At 43.9% G+C, this 19,220-nt stretch overlaps 1 protein-coding gene across 17 annotated transcripts in view; it reads right to left on the reverse strand.

Moving 5' to 3' along the window:
• The window catches only part of LOC308195067 (uncharacterized protein), a 1,623,621-nt gene that overhangs the window by 519,757 nt on the left and 1,084,644 nt on the right, over positions 1-19,220 (reverse strand). The gene's annotated exons all lie outside the window — the stretch shown is intronic.

Below are 19,220 nucleotides of genomic sequence, written 5' to 3' on the forward strand. Positions count from 1 at the left end.
AACAAACCATTTGTAGACATTTGTGATATTTTCACTGATGCTAGCTAAAATGTCTAAGGAATGCAGAAGAACTCACATGACACCCTGTATTTAAGATGGGAAAGAGGGAGTACCCATTAAAATATATCCATTCACAAAAAGGTTAGCGGATGTTTTCCAGTGAAATAATTAGCTGATATTGCTATCTGCAGTGGGAAAAGAGGGTGGTTGGCTAATGAAATACAGATTTAACTCCTTATTTTTGTTCTTTAAAAATAAAATAAAATCCACAAAAAAAAAAAAAAAAAAAAAGAGAGAGAGAGAGAGAGAGAAAGAAATAGAAATTTGAGGTCCAAATTAATTTTCCTTTAATGTTTAAATGTTCTCAGGGCACACCTCTACTTTCTTCTGGACTTTGCAGTGAAGTCACAAATCCGTGATGATGACATCACATTGTTGATATTGCAACAATACCCGTGTCACAGATTCAATTTCAGCATTTTGTCTGATTTTGATTCAATGTCAGCATTTTTCCAGAAGAGGGAAAGAAAGGCTGTGAAAATGCCAAATCTTACTTAAAATCATGTCATTTGTAAGCAGGTATATGATACTATAGTAGAAAGATAATAATGTCACTGTTAGTTGGAGCCACTTAGGTACTTTTAAACTTGATGCCCTCACTCAAATATAGTAACTGACTATGAAATGTGACAGAGCCCTCATTTTTCTCTCCTGGGAAACATGAATGCCGTTGAACTTGTGCTTGAATGCTACAAGGAGTATGTGTTTTGCACATCAGAACCAAGATCAGATATTGCCTCTGACACATTGATTTTTTGTGCTTTACATTACAATATGTGAGATTTACTTTAAAATCCAGTTCCTGGCAATGCATAGCTTTATATTAAGATCATAGTTTTTGCTTAAACTATATCTATAAGGACAAATTTGAAAATATGAACCAAGCATGCCTGAAGGAAAATAAGTAGAGACCCAAACTTTGCATTTTTTTCTCTTATTTTCTCCAGGGCTGCCCTCTGACCCTTCATTGTGTGTTTTTTGCTAGCAAAACTCCCTGTATGAATTCAAACAACTTGTACGTTGCAAATAGCATACTTGACTGATTACTTTCAGTCCTTAAGGGTAGAAGCTGTTATTTTTTAATATAATTGCTCTAATTGCTGTGAACAACTTTGTTACTTCATTCTGTACCATTATGTGACTCTTTTATCTCCCGCTTGATGAATAAATGTAAAAATAGATGAATAAACCAAAAGAAAAAAAAAAAAGAGCAACTTCACAAACCACTCATCAATAAGCAGTGCTTGACTTGGGACCTCAGTATGTTAAAAAACATCTACGCAGGCCTGCTGCAGAACACAGCCAAGAAATACATTGCAGAGCTTACGTGTGGATGGAAGTGATGCCATTTTAAAACTATGTTTGCACCTTCCAAGTTTCGGGGACTGACAGAGGAATTTATATTGAATGAATAGATCTTATAGGTGTACAGTGTACCTTCAGAAACACCATGTGTTTCCATAAGTAGCCTGCTGAGAAAAACAGTTTTGGGGTTCGAAACACTGATGTGCTTATTTAAATATTTAAAGCTTTTTAGGGGGTTTAATGAAAATTCGATGAGCAAGAGGAAAGCTATCTACTGAAACTTCATCATTTAAAGAGCCCCATCCTTTCACTCTTTCTGCAGTATTTTTCCAGACAGGGTTGCATGGAACTCAGCAGTAAAGCCCACTGGGTTTCAACAGGCTGGTCACAGCACACTTTGCCAGGGTTTGATTGTTTCCATTTTGTATAATAGCTGTTCTCTGCTTTCATGCCAGCAATGCTGACAGTGCTGTGCTACCAGATACTATTGGGAAGTTAAGTTTGAAGCTCTTCATACCAGTAGATGATCTAATCAGTATGGCAGGTGGTAGCGTGGTTTCCAAGCACACCCTAGTGTGTCTATAACACCATACTTTTTGAACTGACTCCACCTTATTCCATATATATGGATTCTAATCAAAGCGATGGATGATTTACAATAACAAGCTCTTATAAAATGCCAGTCTAATTAAGCTGAGGCAGAAAGGTATTTGCTAAACTTATTAGACTTGTTTACCAGTCTTAGTATGGGGAAAAAAAATGCAGCACAAAACCCTCAGTCTGAAGGCATCTTCTGTGGTTGACAGTTCTGCCAGCAATGCCATTGGTGAATATGGCAGGAATGTATTTCAGCCATCTATCATTTTAATAAAAAAATTGCCCAGAATTCAAATGGTCTGGAAAACTTTATTCCACATGCTATGAACACTACTGAGCTGAGGCTGGTATCTGGCTTTCCTTAGAGTTTATTTAAAAATGAGCTTATTTTTCCATTAGAAAATTTTCTAGTAACCCTCAGATCTATTAATTATTGGCTCATCCAGTAGCTTAGATTTTCTAAAGTTGAATATTTATTTACTAAAGCAATTCTGTATTAGTTTCAAAATGTCCCTGGCTATATGTGAAAAGGACAGTAACTGAAAATCCTTGTTTTCCTTTCCTCGTGACTATTTGAAGAGTAAGCATCTTGACAAGCATATTTGCAAGCGATGCAGATATGATCTTGATCGTATATCAGAAAACCCAGTCAAGCAGTGTGAAAACAGCCAAGTTCTGAATCCTGGAAAGTACTCTTCCCTGTCACGGCTACGCTGAAAGAATCACACAAGAGCAAGCATCAGATTTTTGGGACAAGAAAACTCAGCTGGTAGATTTATGGAGAGAATGCAGCACACTGAAATGTGGTGAAACATTGTAACTATTAAATAAAAGGTATGTGCAGTGTATTTTAAAATTTACTGTAAAAGGACTTTACAGTTGTATTAATATCTCTCAAAGCTTTGCATTTAAAACTATGTGTTTAACATTAAGTCAGATTTTCCAGTGTCAAAATCAGTGACATTGTTTCCAGATGTAGATTTTATTAGTTCATGTCCTGAATAATTAAGGGCTGTCAGATCTGAGCAGATTCATAACTGTATCTGTATAAAATGCAATTTATTGCCAAACAATACCAGACCTTCTGCGAAAATCAGAAATCACATAACTCTAACACAAGCTTTTTATTCTGGGAATAAGCTTGAAGGTATGGACTGAAAACATCAGATTTGCCTTCCAAATGGAAAAGTTGAAACAAACAAAAAGCAGTTCCCAGGAGCATTCTTTCTATGTGCAGCATTATTTGTCTCCATGTATTCCTGTGTTTGCTTGTTATTTTCTGTTGGAAAACATGTACAAATGATGTGCTTTCCCTAACCTACTCTACTTAGGCTAGACGAGACAGACTGTTTGACTCCAGACCTGAACATCAGCTGTTTGTATTCAGCTCAGTACTGCCGAAAGTAGTTTATAGTTGAGTATAAACTGAACCATCAGAAATAGGATCTCAATCCTTTGAAATGTCAGTAGATCAAGTTCACTGCACACACTGGAGCTGAATTTTCAATCCAGAAGGCTGCATCATTGTCAAAAGCTCAAGATTATTTAGGTGAGCTGATTTACTAACATGGTAACTAACAAGCTTTGTGCTGCGAAGTTTGATTCATACTTTGGATTCACCTTGTCAGAAAAATGGTAAATAATATCTGCTAAGAGCAACATTTTAAGTGGACCATTTTTAGTTTGCTGAGATTGTTCACTAGCCTGTGGTAAGGTTACAAGGCTTTGTGAACATCATGCCTAAATTCTGCTTTGTCCTGGGCAACCATGCAAAGCAAGAAAGGATACTGGCAAATGGGACAGTCTTGTGGCTGGCAAGAACCTGACACAGCATCTGCAAAGGCTATGTGTGTGTCCCAGAGGGCTGGTCTCCCACTGTCCTCTTTATTGACACACCTTACAGCAGGAGGATCTGATATCATGACTTCACTGAAGGTAAAGGCAAAATGATCTGTAACTGTGGTAGGGCTCTGTTTTTGCCCTATGGGAGAATTAAATGCATATGCCCTTGTCTTCATCTTCCATAAAAAATGAGATGACTTGGGCAACTTCTGCTTTGTCACATCAATGCTGTTGCTAAATCAAAGATAGAAAAGGGCAAAAAAGTGCTTTTTCTTTCCAAATCCTGTCATGCAGCTTCACAAAGTTGTTCTTTCATACATTTTTTCCCTTACTCTTTCATTGTTGACCAAATCTTAATATCACAATAAAAAAAAAAATAAAATAAAAACTTAAAAATATTTTACTTTTTCCTGTCATATTCTAACTTTAAAAGTTCTTGCTGAGGTAAATGAATCAAATAGAAACACATTGTATGTAGAAGGCTGTGCATTTTCAGTAAGGTTTGGAAGTGCAAGTTACAGTTCAGGTACATAAAATGAATGTAATGATTTGCAGACAGCTTCCCACAGGGAAATCAGTGCTATATATAACAACACCAGTTTGCTATTTATTTTCCTGTCTTCAGCATGCTTGAATAGGAAGAAGTTCATCAGGACACAAAACAAAAAATGTAGCAAGGGCAAGCAAAGCTCTGCAAATTGCCATATTGAAAGGCTTCATGTTGCAGGATCCTGTGTCTCATTTTGTCTTTGTGATCCAAAGGCCAACTGGGATAAGCACAGGACATTTCTATGATGCGTTTTTGTATCTGGACTGGACTTAACCCTCAGTTCTCTGAGCTCTGTGCCTTGAAAACAGTGTTTTCTGGCTGCTGGGTCTGAGTTTGAGCTACCGCCATTCTCTGCTTCAACCAGCCTCCTCAGAGAGCCATCTTCTCATAGCCTTCTTCAAGACTTTTTATCTGGCATTGGTGGTTCAGTGATAAAATTCTTGCCTGTCATATGGGAGGCCTGGTTTTTATTTCCAAATGGTGCAGCAACCCCAAAGATTTTATGCGCTAACAGAGGAAACAGTGACATGGGCCCTGGGAAGAGTACAGAAATGCTGTCTGGACATGCAGGGGAGGGATAGGTAAAGCCAAGGCACTGACAGAACTAAACTTGGTGAAGGATGCAAAGAATAACAAGAAGGGGTTCTACAGGTACATTGGCCGCAAAAGAAGGACTAAGGGGAACATGTACCACCTCTGACAAATAAAGACAGAGAAACATGGAGAAGGCAGATGGTACTTAATAACTTCTTTGCCTCAGTCTTCATTGCCAGTCAGGCTTCCCACATCTTTCAAGTCCCCGAACCTCCAGGTGGGGGCTGGAGGAGCAGAGTGCCTCCCACTGTAAGCAAAGAGCAGGTTCGAGACCACCTGATGAAAATGAACAAGTACAAGTCTGTGGGGCCTGACAGCATGCATTGCAGGGTCCTGAAGGAATTGGCTGATGTAGTTGCCAAGCCTCTGTGCATCATATTTGGGCAGGGCAGGGCAAGGCAAGGGGGAAGCAGTGAGAGACAGAGCCTGGAGGGGCTTGGGACCCTCCACAGCCCGCGGGACCCCCGGCCCCAGCCTGCATATTCTCCTCAGAGAGCCTGCCACCCCCTCAGCCCGCGCTTTCTCCTCAGGGAGCTCGCGACTGACCGAAGCCCACACTTTCTCCTCAGGCAGCCACTCCCTCAGAGCCGGGAGCCAGGAGCTGCCAGGTCCCTGCCCGAGGAGGGGGCCAAATCGACCCTCCCCGAGCCTCAGAACCGAGCCCGACTCCCCCTGCCCCAGGTGTAAGCACCCGGGGACTCCGAGGCACCTGCCTGCCATCAGCGCCTGACGGCAGGGAACAAAGACTAAACAGCACCTTAATAGATGGGATGCAGCATCCCCAGTGATAGCTTTAATGCTATCACGTGTGTGTCCGTGCAGCACCAGGGATTTACTCTGAATAGAGAATTTCATCATTAAAAGCCTGGTGGGATTTGCCATTCAATACAAGAATGTGTTTGCAGGGCTCAAAGGGTTGTGGTAAATGGGGCTGCATCAGGCTGGTGGCCAGTCACCAGTGGGGTCCCCCAAGGCTCCATTTTAGGGCCAGTCCTCTTCAGTGTTTTTATAAACAATTTGGATGTAGGACGAGAAGGTGTTTTGAGCAAATTTGCTGATGATACCAAACTGGGAAGAGTTGTTGACTCTGTTGAGGGTGGAAAGGCCTTGCAGAGAGATCTGGACAGATTGGAGAGCTGGGCGATCACCAACCAATATTTTCTACCCAGAAAGAGCTTTGAGTAACTGAATTCTTCAGAAAATGTAGACTGATAGCACATGTTAGAATATGTTGAAAACTCCTTGGAGATATTGTGGTTTCCTTGCCACTCAAGCAAGTGGTAAACCACAAATTCTTACAGACCAGTGCTATCAGAAGCCATGGACTAGTGTTTTAACATCACAGTCTCAGCCAGAAACCGTTGAAACTACACGTGTTAAGCCTACCTAAATTCACCTGAAATTCCAACAGAATAGGAGAAAATCATTCCCAAATCATAGTTTATAGAGATGCTTTGTTTCCTCACATGGGTGGCTTCATTTCAGCTGCAGGCGAACACAGGTCCTGTTTGCAGCTGCTGGATGCTACCAAGTCACAGCAACCCAAGGCAAAAGGAAATGTGTGGCCTCTGAAGTCTGTTCCCATGTAATTAAAAGCAAAGATGGGGTCCAGCATCCCCACGTCTGCTCCGCAGCTTTGCCACACCCCAAAACAGCTTCCCCACCAAATTTCAAATCCTTAATACAAAGGAGTCACTGAAAAACAAGTCATTTTAATCTGTGGGATAGAAAGAGATTCTGCAGCTGAACTGACAATTCTTGCTCTTTAGTATCGATTGGATGGTCATTTGTTATAGTGATGGCTAAAACAGTCAAGCAGATGCTACAAAATCTGCAGTTTCAATTTATGAATGTGGAAACCTCTTTGTCCACGTATTGCAGAAAAAAAAAAAAGCAAAGCTTCACCACCTTTTTTTCTCAGAGAGGTGCCCCGGTAGTGGTTTTGTTTGTTTGTTGTTTGCTGGTATTATTTCATTTTCTTTTTGCATCATGAAAATGGAATATTTGCAGACTGATGGTGCATTTATGAAGGTTGATGATATGATGTTGAAAGTTTTCACCAGGTCTCCGCATCTTGTGCTAAGGAAGATAATGACTATATAGTCTGTAACCCAGGATAACTCAGCGGGCTTGCTAATTTACCATGTCAATGGGGAATGTTTATCCTGCACATGCAGGATCAGTTTTACCTCAAGCAGTTTGGCACAGAGGACTTAATAAATTCATGGCATGTATTCAAACCCTGCTCTCAGCAAAATGTTTCCACTTATTCTCAGGATGCTTAGATGTGGCTGAAGAAATCTCCACATGGTGGAAGTGGAGATGGGGCCTGTCCTGGTTCCAGTTAGGACAGAGTTAAGTAGCTCATAGTAGCTGGTAGGGTGCTATGTTTTGGATTAGGATGAGAAGAGCGCTGATAACATGCTGATGTTTTAATTGTTGCAGAGCAGTGTTTACACCAGGCCAAGGACTTTTCGGCTTCTTGCTCTGTCCTGCCAGCGAGCAGGCTGGGGGTGCAGCAGGAGCTGGGAGGGGACAGACCCAGGACAGCTGACCCAAACTGGCCAAAGGGGTATTCCATACCATCTGACGTCATGCTAAACAATATATAGGGGTGGCTGACCGGGGTGGGGGGGCCGGCTGCTCGGGAATAGGCTGGGCATCGGTCAGCGGGTGGTGAGCAATTGCGTTGTGCATCACTTGTTTTCTTACACATTATTATTGTTAATACTATTACCATTATCACTATTATTATTATTATTGTTATTATTATTTTCCTGTCTTAATAAACTGTCTTTATCTCAACTCACAGGCTTCACTTTCCCGTTTCTCTCCCCCCATCCCAGAGAGGGAGGGGGGAGGGTGAGCGAACGGCTGTGTGGTGTTTAGCTGCCAGCCGGGTTAAACCACAACAGTCTTTTTGGCGCCCAACGTGGGGCCCGAAGGGTTGAGATATCGACAAATCTGACCAGAGTGTGTTAAACTAAAATTGGTATAAGTATTGGACCTGCTTAATAGTTGCTAGTCACGATGTTGATTGCCTTAATCTCCAGTCTGCTGTACCTGTATTCCAAATTGAGTTTTATGGTGCGTTACTTTCTGTATGTGCTCCCTGTTGCACTGTTCATCCTTTCCGGGCCCTGGTTTAAGATTGTTATGGTACTGTGCGGTGTAGCAATGGCTTATGAAATGATGAGATATCTGGTCACGACTTTAACCTGGTATTTGTACTCAGCACTGACGTCGACTCTATACTTTGGAACCCATATCTCGGAAACTATTAGCAATTACACCTATTGCCTGTTTTCGTTAGGGAGCCAATCTGTGAAGGGGACAGGGGAAGACATGTTTCCCTACCTGTTCACTCTCCCTTTCTCCTTCACCACCACCCTCTTATCCCCCGAGTTAGTTACGGTGGTTCTCCGAGATGTTGAATATCCTTGGGATACTCAGACCAGCCTGCTCTTGTTGTTATGTCTCCTGAATGCGCTTCAGATTTTGTGGAGGGTTAAACAACTACTTAGGAATCTCATCCGGAGATCTGTCTTGAGGCGGGGTAGTTGCGAGTGGCAGGGAGTGTGGGAGGATATGGGCAGGTTTCTAGAGCAGTGGTCACCTCCAGTGTTTTGGACATTCACCCCTGAACAACTGCAAAATCCTAAAAAGCTGGCAGAATGCTTGAAAAAAAGGTGTCATGACTCTGGCAGTTCCAAAGTGACACAAATCACTGTAGCGTGCTGGGGTCTGGCTTGTGCCTATCGAGCTGCAATTGATGTTATTAGCAACCTAGCTCCAGCTCCTGCAGCCGCTCCAGTTCCAGCTCCTGCAGCTACTCCAGCTGCAGCTCCTGCAGCCGCTCCAGTTCCAGCTCCTGCAGCTACTTCAGCTGCAGCTCCTGCAGCCGCTCCAGTTCCAGCTCCTGCAGCTACTCCAGCTCCAGCTCCTGCAGCCGCTCCAGCTCCTGCAGCCGCTCCAGTTCCAGCTCCTGCAGCTACTCCAGCTCCAGCTCCTGCAGCCGTTCCAGTTCCAGCTCCTGCAGCCGCTCCAGCTCCTGCAGCCGCTCCAGCTCCAGCTCCTGCAGCTACTCCAGCTCCAGCTCCTGCAGCCGCTCCAGCTCCTGCAGCTGCTCCAGCTCCAGCTCCTGCAGCCGTTCCGGCTCCTGCAGCCGCTCCAGCTCCAGCCCCTGCAGCCGCTCCAGCTCCTGCAGCTGCCCCAGCTCCTGCAGCTGCCCCAGCTCGTGCAGCTGCTCCCACTCCTGTGGCTGGGTCAGAGAAACGAGCTGTAGCAGTGCAAGTTGACCCCGCAGAGGGTATCCCAACCCCTGTGGCAGACCCTGTGTCTGGGTCAGAGAAACGAGCTGTAGCAGTGCAAGTTGACCCCGCAGAGTGTATTCCAAGCCCTGTGGCAGACCCTGTGTCTGGGTCAGAGAAACGAGCTGTAGCAGTGCAAGTTGACCCCGCAGAGGGTATTCCAACCCCTGTGGCAGACCCTGTGGCTGGGTCAGAGAAACGAGCTGTAGCAGTGCAAGTTGCCCCTGTAGACAAGGTGAAAAAATGGTATAGAGGCTCAGGTCGTTTAAAACGCAGACAGTCTTCTGCTAAGTCTGGGCGAAGTGAAGACGAGGCTGGGCCATCAAAGGTGCAGGAGACTGAAGATGAGGATGAGGATGGCGAAAAATCAACAGTAACTACCCGGACTCCATACCAGCCATCAAAGGTGCAGGAGACTGAAGATGAGGATGAGGATGTCGGAAAATCAACAGTAATTACCCGGACTCTATACCAGCGTGAGCTACGAGATGTGCGAAAAGATTTTGGTCGCTGTATAGGCGAGCAGCTTGTCACCTGGCTGCTCCGGTGCTGGGACACGGGAGCCAATTATGTGGAATTGGAGGGCAAGGAAGCCAGGCGGCTGGGATCCCTTGCTAGGGACGCATGCATTGACAAAGCAATTGGAGATGGAGCACAATCTCGCAGCCTCTGGAGGCGTCTCCTGTCAGCTGTGAAGGAAAGGTATCTCTTCAAGGAAGAACTTGTATGTTTACCAAGCAAATGGACCACCATGGAGAAGGGAATTCAGTACCTGAGGGAATTGGCCGTACGGGAAGTAATTTATAAGGACCTAGATGACGCACAAACATCCACAGATCCAGATGCAGTCCAGTGTACACCACCCATGTGGCGGAAGTTTGTACGGAGTGCCCCATCATCATATGCCAACTCATTGGCAATACTAACCTGGAAAACGGAGGAGAATCCCACAGTGAATGAAGTGACTAAAATACTCCGGCAGTACGAAGGAAATCTCTCCTCTTCCCTAAAGGCCTGTGTCTCAGCTGTGGAGAAACTCTCTGAAGAGGTCCACCAACTTAAAGAGAATTTATCTTCCCCTCCACCTGAACGAACCAGTGTCCACCAGCTAAAAGAGAATGCTTTAGAGAAACTTTCTGAAAAGATCCACCAACTTGAAGAAAGATTATCTTCCCCTTCACCTGAACGAACCAGTGTCCACCAGCTAAAAGAGAATGCTTTGGAGAAACTTTCTGAAAAGATCCACCAACTTGAAGAAAGATTATCTTCCCCTTCACCTGAACGAACTAGTGTTCACCAGCTAAAAGAGAATACCTTGGAGAAACTTTCTGAAGAGATCCACCAACTTAAAGAGAGTTTATTTTCCTCCCCACCTGTACAAACCAGTGTCTCAGCTATTAGGGGTAAACGTTCATCTATGCAAGGAAGACAATATGGTGGGCACACACACCGCGCCACCCTGTGGTTTTACCTACGTGACCATGGAGAGGACATGAGAAAATGGGATGGAAAATCTACTGCGACCCTAGAGGCACGGGTACGTGAATTGCAAAGGAAAACAATTGGGAAAAAGGAGTTCTCTGAAAGGTTTGCTGCTCCAACTTCCAGCAGGCAGTCCTTTAAACACAGAAATGAAGATTCTGACCAGGACTAGAGGGGCCCTGCCTCCAGCCAGGGGGAGGAAAGGGACAATCGAGTTTATTGGACTGTGTGGATTCGATGGCCTGGCACGTCAGACGCACAGAAGTATAAGGCTTTGGTAGACACCGGTGCACAATGTACTCTAATGCCATCAAGCTATAAAGGGCCAGAGCCCATCTGTATTTATGGTGTGACGGGGGGATCCCAGCAGTTAACTGTATTGGAGGCTGAAGTGAGTCTAACCGGTAATGAGTGGCAAAAGCACCGTATTGTGACTGGCCCAGATGCTCCGTGCATCCTTGGCATAGACTATCTTAGAAGAGGATATTTCAAGGACCCAAAAGGGTTCCGCTGGGCTTTTGGCATAGCTGCTTTGGAGACAGAGGACATTAAACAGTTGTCTACCTTGCCTGGTCTCTCAGAGGACCCTTCTGTTGTGGGGTTGCTGAGGGTTGAAGAACAGCAAGTGCCGATCGCTACCACAACTGTGCACCGGCGGCAATATCGCACCAACCGAGACTCCCTGAGTCCCATCCATAAGCTAATTCGTCAACTGGAGAGCCAAGGAGTGATCAGCAAGACTCATTCACCTTTTAATAGTCCCATATGGCCAGTGCGAAAGTCTAATGGTGAGTGGAGACTAACAGTGGACTATCGTGGCCTGAACGAAGTCACGCCACCACTGAGTGCTGCAGTGCCGGACATGCTAGAACTCCAGTATGAACTGGAATCAAAGGCAGCCAAGTGGTATGCCACAATTGATATCGCTAATGCATTTTTCTCCATCCCTCTAGCAGCACAGTGCAGGCCACAGTTTGCTTTCACTTGGAGGGGAGTCCAATATACTTGGAATCGGCTGCCCCAGGGGTGGAAACACAGCCCTACCATTTGCCATGGACTGATCCAGTCTGCGCTGGAGCAGGGGGAAGCTCCTGAACACCTGCAGTACATCGATGACATCATTGTGTGGGGTGACACTGCAGAAGAAGTTTTCGAGAAAGGGAAGAAGATAGTCCAAATCCTTCTGAAGGCCGGTTTTGCCATAAAACAGAATAAAGTTAAAGGACCTGCACGAGAGATCCAGTTTTTAGGAATAAAATGGCAAGATGGACGCCGTCAAATCCCAATGGATGTGATCAACAAAATAACAGCTATGTCTCCACCAACTAGCAAAAAAGAAACACAAACTTTCCTAGGTGTCGTGGGGTTTTGGAGAATGCATATTCCAAATTACAGTCTGATTGTAAACCCGCTCTACCAAGTAACCCGTAAGAAGAATGCTTTTGAATGGGGCCCTGAGCAACGACAAGCCTTTGAACAAATTAAGCAGGAAATAGTTCATGCAGTAGCCCTCGGGCCAGTCCGAACAGGACCAGATGTAAAGAATGTGCTCTACACCGCAGCCGGAGAGAATGGTCCCACCTGGAGCCTCTGGCAGAAAGAACCTGGGGAAACTCGAGGTCGACCCCTGGGGTTTTGGAGTCGGGGATACAGAGGATCTGAAGCCCGCTATACTCCAACTGAAAAGGAGATATTGGCAGCATATGAAGGAGTTCGATCTGCTTCGGAAGTGGTCGGTACTGAAGCGCAGCTCCTCCTGGCACCCCGACTGCCGGTACTAGGCTGGATGTTCAAAGGAAGGGTCCCCTCTACGCATCATGCAACTGATGCTACATGGAGCAAGTGGGTTGCACTGATTACTCAGCGGGCTCGAATAGGAAACCCCAGTCGCCCAGGAATCTTGGAGGTGATTATGGACTGGCCAGAAGGCAAATACTTTGGGATATCACCAGAGGAGGAGGTGGTTCGTGCTGAAGAAGCCCCCCTGTACAACAAGCTACCGGAAAACGAGAAGAAATATGCCTTGTTCACTGACGGGTCCTGTCGTATTGTGGGAAAGCATCGGAGATGGAAAGCTGCTGTATGGAGTCCTACACGACGAGTTGCAGAAGCTGCTGAGGGAGAAGGTGAATCGAGTCAGTTTGCAGAAGTAAAAGCCATTCAGCTGGCTTTAGATATTGCTGAACGAGAAAAGTGGCCAGTTCTCTATCTCTATACTGATTCATGGATGGTAGCAAATGCCCTGTGGGGGTGGTTACAGCAATGGAAGCAGAACAACTGGCAGCGCAGGGGCAAGCCCATCTGGGCTGCGGCATTGTGGCAAGATATTGCTGCCCGGGTAGAGAACCTGGTTGTAAAGGTACGCCATGTAGATGCTCATGTGCCCAAGAATCGGGCTACTGAAGAACACCAAAACAACCAGCAGGTGGATCAGGCTGCTAAGATTGAAGTGGCTCAGGTGGACCTGGACTGGCAACATAAAGGTGAATTATTTATAGCCCGATGGGCCCATGACACCTCAGGCCATCAAGGTAGAGATGCAACCTACAGATGGGCTCGTGATCGAGGGGTGGACCTGACCATGGACACTATAGCACAGGTTATTCATGACTGTGAAACATGTGCTGCAATCAAGCAAGCCAAACGGTCAAAACCTCTTTGGTATGGAGGACGATGGCTGAAATATAAATATGGAGAGGCCTGGCAGATTGATTACATCACACTCCCTCAAACCCGCAACGGCAAGCGCCACGTACTTACAATGGTGGAAGCAACCACCGGATGGCTGGAAACATATCCTGTGCCCCATGCCACCGCCCGGAACACTATCCTGGGCCTTGAAAAGCAAGTCTTATGGCGACATGGCACCCCAGAGAGAATTGAGTCAGACAACGGGACTCATTTCCGAAACAACCTTATAGACACTTGGGCCAAAGAACATGGTATTGAGTGGGTGTATCACATCCCCTATCATGCACCAGCCTCTGGAAAAGTTGAACGATACAATGGACTGTTGAAGACTACACTGAAAGCAATGGGTGCTGGGACATTCAAAAATTGGGATACACATTTGGCAAAGGCCACCTGGTTAGTCAATACCAGGGGATCTGCCAACCGAGCTGGACCTGCCCAATCAAACCTGTTACGCACTGTAGAAGGGGATAAAGTTCCTGTAGTGCACGTAAGAAACATGCTGGGTAAAACAGTCTGGGTTACTCCTGCCTCAGGAAAAGGCAAACCCATTCGTGGAATTGCTTTTGCTCAGGGACCTGGATGCACTTGGTGGGTAATGCAAAAGAATGGGGAGGTCCGGTGTGTACCTCAAGGGGATTTGATACTGGGTGAGAATAGCCCATGAGTTGAATTGTAGTATGTTAATTATTATATAATAATGTATGTCATCACTACCATGATTGCTATATATCATAGATGAAAATGGTGATTAATTAGAATGTATTGGACAGAGTGTAACCTGAGCATGACATAAATGGTATGGAATAAGGGGTGGATATCTGTCCTGGTTCCAGTTAGGACAGAGTTAAGTAGCTCATAGTAGCTGGTAGGGTGCTATGTTTTGGATTAGGATGAGAAGAGCGCTGATAACATGCTGATGTTTTAATTGTTGCAGAGCAGTGTTTACACCAGGCCAAGGACTTTTCGGCTTCTTGCTCTGTCCTGCCAGCGAGCAGGCTGGGGGTGCAGCAGGAGCTGGGAGGGGACAGACCCAGGACAGCTGACCCAAACTGGCCAAAGGGGTATTCCATACCATCTGACGTCATGCTAAACAATATATAGGGGTGGCTGACCGGGGTGGGGGGGCCGGCTGCTCGGGAATAGGCTGGGCATCGGTCAGCGGGTGGTGAGCAATTGCGTTGTGCATCACTTGTTTTCTTACACATTATTATTGTTAATACTATTACCATTATCACTATTATTATTATTATTGTTATTATTATTTTCCTGTCTTAATAAACTGTCTTTATCTCAACTCACAGGCTTCACTTTCCCGTTTCTCTCCCCCCATCCCAGAGAGGGAGGGGGGAGGGTGAGCGAACGGCTGTGTGGTGTTTAGCTGCCAGCCGGGTTAAACCACAACAGGGCCATGAAGGGATGCAAGACACGGACTCCTGATGGCTCTTGAACAGGAGACGTTTATTACCCTTTTTCACGGCTACATATACTTTCCCTGTAGCCCCACGTGCTGTCCACGTGCCCAAATCTGTCTTACAATTGGTTAGAGACTCTCAAACACGTGCCTTGAGCCAGGCAGCAATTGGCCACTGCCCAAAGCTCATCTTTAACACTGTAGCCAATTTACTTTATCTCAACCTTCCTCAAGTTTTTGGTTCTACCGCTGTTTTCCTCATTATCTCTAACTCAGGGACATGTGAAACAGCACAAAGCTCCCTGCGAATTCCTTTCCCACAGGGCCATGAAGTCTACATTAAAGAAAAATCCTTGCTGGATCATGCATGTTCTTTAAGCTGCATCAAATATCAAGAGCTTGCTCACTGTACAGGAGAAAGTTTCCAGTACACAGACAAAACAAATGTGGCTGTAACAAAAAGTCTGCCTAATAATAATAATAATAATAATAATAATAATAGCTGTAAATAATAAAAGGGGGCAGTGAAAATACTAAGCAAACAGCCTCAAAATAGGCCAAGAAAGATGTAAAGTCCTGTGGAACATAAGGAAGGTAAAAGCACCCTTTTACAGTGCCAAACTGAGAAAATTATCCCCAAAATTGAATGTACAGCTCTAATTGATGCAATTGAGAGACACGGTGAAGTTAATCTGAGTACATGATGACAGTGGTGGGAACATCACAAAGTAATTGCAATGTACTTTTTTTTTTTTTTTCCCACAATATATCATTACACCACTTCTGTTTCTCTGGAACAAATACATTCATTTGAGTTGAAGCATGCAGATTCCCAAATCCCTTTCTTTCATTCCAAAACCTGCATACCTTCTCCTGTCGTTGTGTCAAGGAGCTGCACGCATGGATAGCTGTGGCTGTGGCACGTTGTTTGATTTCGGTTCCGTTTCACATCTGTGCCCCCTGAATCAGGAATTTGCTCAGTCTGTTAACTTATCTTAACAGGTCCAGGGAGACCTATGAGGGGGTGTCCTGCAAGGGGGCATGGTATTTCTTTCTCAAGTGCAGGTCCCTCGTGTGCAACAAAACTACCTTAGTTGAGAAGTCTGAGGCCAAATCTCCTCCCTGAAAGGGGAAGGTGATTTTTCCCTGTCATCATTTAAACCCTTCATCTATCATTTTCATCACGTGTAAAAGGAAGACAATACCTGTCTTCTTCCCAAAGGCATCATTAGACCCAGCTCACTAGTTTCTTCTAAAAGATTCTGCAGATTAAAAAAGAAATGTAGAAAAGTACTATTGTTATTTCACCACTACCAAGAAACTTCATACAGTGCTAAGGCACATACCAAAGAAGTAAGGGAGATACAATACCTTTTTTTTTTTTTTCTGTATTTGTTTTTCCTGTGATATATGTTCTATATCTAGTCACCTCTCTGCTAGACATATAGCAGTAGGCCTGCCACTACTGTCCTGTGAAATGTTGCATCACTGGTGAAAAGACCATGTTGAAAATACCATGTTTCTTGATATAATTTCCATCAGAAAAGTACTTTTTTTCCTGTGAATTTACAAATTTTCTTTTAAAAATGATTTAATTTGACAGAGATTTATAAATTTTTTTTAAAAAAAAAGATCAAAAAAAAAGTTTAATTTGCTTTGCTGCCCACATATGTTCTGCTATTAAAGTAAGCAGTAGGTGTTTGTAACACTGTTTGCTATTTTTCATTAATATTGTACATATATTGCAAATCAATTCTGTAATGGTAGATCTTTGTAAACTTTCTGTTTATAAATTTAAGGGAAAAACTAAATTAAAAGATATGGAGCCAAAAAGCTTCAAGATGCCTTCTTCAGTCACTTCCAGAAAGAAAGGGCTGTACAATAAGGATTTTAAGCAGAGTACAGGCATGAATAAACAGAAACAACCTATTTCCATGGAAACAACTCATCTAAAACCCAGACAAAGGAACTACGTGAGTGCCTACCTGACTATATGTCATCTTTAACATGAAGTCAGTTGGGTGGAGCATCCGTTGATGATCCATTGTGGGTACAAGTGACTGGGCTCCCTGAAATGGTACCACTGTGGCCAAGTGGTCTGAGGTGTGTGGATAGCTCCACCCTGGTCCCTCAGCCCAGTGAGGTGGGAATTAATTCGCTGTTGTAAAAGGGCTGATGGCAGACAAATTATGTCTTTTCATACTCTCTTGTGATTTGAGGCAGGGCGGATTGCTTGAGAGACATTAATCACTGCAATTCAGCTGGGTGATTTGCCTTAACAATTTTACACAACAAACAAGGAAAGATGCAATGCAACTGTATTTATTACAGCTAAAATTTAACCAGCACCAAGAGAGAAAATCACTAGACCATTTGAGTTATATATTTCCTGCATTAGCACTTTTGTTATTTCCCCCAGAACTGTACTTTTTTGGAAAACCAGAATAAACATAGTAGAGGTGTTACTGCAAACATGAATGAATACTGATTTTGAGGGAGAAAGAATGCATTTCTCCTGGTCCTTAAAGTGATCTTGATTTTTAAGAGGTTTTAGTATTTTCTGTTTTACAAGCAATTCACAAGACCTAGATATGGACATATACCACTCAGCAAGGGAAGCAGGCCTCAGCCTCATCAGAACGCTCTCTTGAGTGGCTTGATAAAAATGAGCTCAGATTTGGTCAAGTGATAAGTCTTTGATAATAGCATTTTGCATATGTGGCATATTTTTATTTTTTTATTTTTGTATGACAAAAGCATTTGGAGTTAATAGAAGCTGTTCTCTGCGTTCATGAGCAGCTAACTGACAGGCAAACTGAATGTTCTTGTCTTCTGAGGTACATATTGAATGAGCCATATTCTTCCTTTATTCACTGTTTAATAAAAAGAACATAAAGAGCCATATTGCTCCACTTAGACTCCTGCAATGATTGAAAAATGAGGCTAAGCAAGAATGAAGGGAGCACTGTGATGACTTAAATGTTGCTATAGACCGAGAAGTTTCAGAAGGCCCTGCTGTTTTCTCTCCAGATCTGCTAAATGCAAACCTGCAGTCAACACATACTAAGGCAGCAGGAGGTGAGAATACTCTTCTTTAAAATCAGCAAACATCAAAAAGGCCCAAAATCTGGCCTCAAGATCAGAGATTGCAGGATTCAGGCAAGAGCAAAGTCATTTTCAGGATTCTTGTGCAGTATTGAGATTGTCAGGTTTGGAGAGCTGTAATAACTTGTTGTGGCCTTTGTGCTGAAAATATATATTTTTTTCTGGTTCTGTACTGGGTGTACTAGAATCAGATTTAATCTTTGTGAGATTAATTCTGGATTGCAGTGCTCTTCATTAGATAATTCAACAAGATGTGTTACTTAAGGAAAAGCATGTGCTCAGTACAGCTTCTCATAGGACTGATTCTGTGATGTCAGAGAGTTCAACAGCCAAATTCCTGACACATGCTGATTTTGTGAAAGATGACAAAACAAGTGATGCTTCCTGCTTTTGTGACTGGTTTGAAGTGTCCGATCTGTTCACTTTGCAGACTGCAGATGATATCTGCATGGGGGAAGAGGAGGGGAGGTGTTAAACTAGCTGCTCTCTTCTGCATGTCACCACTTAATGCTGTTCCTAATGGCTCCTCAGGCATCCACAGCCATGACTGAGTACATTTACTTTTTTTTTTTTTTTTAAAGTACTGCATCCTTTTCTTATAGCAGAGAAGGCCAGAAAGTCATATGAATTGATCCTGTCTTCCTTTCAACATACGACAAGCGAAAAAAAGACCCGCAGTGCTAGGACTCAGAAGAGGGTTTGGCCTCCAGAACAGATGGAGAATCTGCTTGGAGGGCATTTTCCCAGCTTACCCCAGGCTTTCACACACATTCTTACCAAAAAAAAAAAAAAAAAAAGCTACAACATAAATTCTGTTAAAAGATAGCATGCACAAAGAAAGTGCTTTACTTTCATAGGTTTTCAAGAACTTTCTATAGACAGGTAAGCATTATCTCCGTTTGAGCAAGAATGTGGCTCAGAGGCACTTGGAGACTAAGTGGGCAATCGAAAGCATTAGTGGTTATTATTACTACTTGTTTTCATTATGTATCATCATCACTGGAGACCTGTTCCTGGGTCATTTCCCTAGTCACTCTGCAGATGCAAAACAGTTCATGCACAAATGAGCTCATAACCCAAGTAACAACATGTTTTAACAGCAAATGTATCCAGAAAAGTCTTCTGGTTATCCAGGAAAGTAGGTTTTTTGTTTTGTTGTTTTGTTTTTGTTTTGTTTTTTTCTTCCTCTTCCAGTGGTCTGGCAGGAGTCATCCTTCATTTGAACACATCTGTAACAAACAGCTCTCCCTGAGACTGACCACAGAGAGTG

Source organism: Anser brachyrhynchus (assembly GCF_964034855.1).
Source record: "Anser brachyrhynchus genome assembly, chromosome: 4".
Lineage (NCBI taxonomy): Eukaryota > Metazoa > Chordata > Aves > Anseriformes > Anatidae > Anser > Anser brachyrhynchus.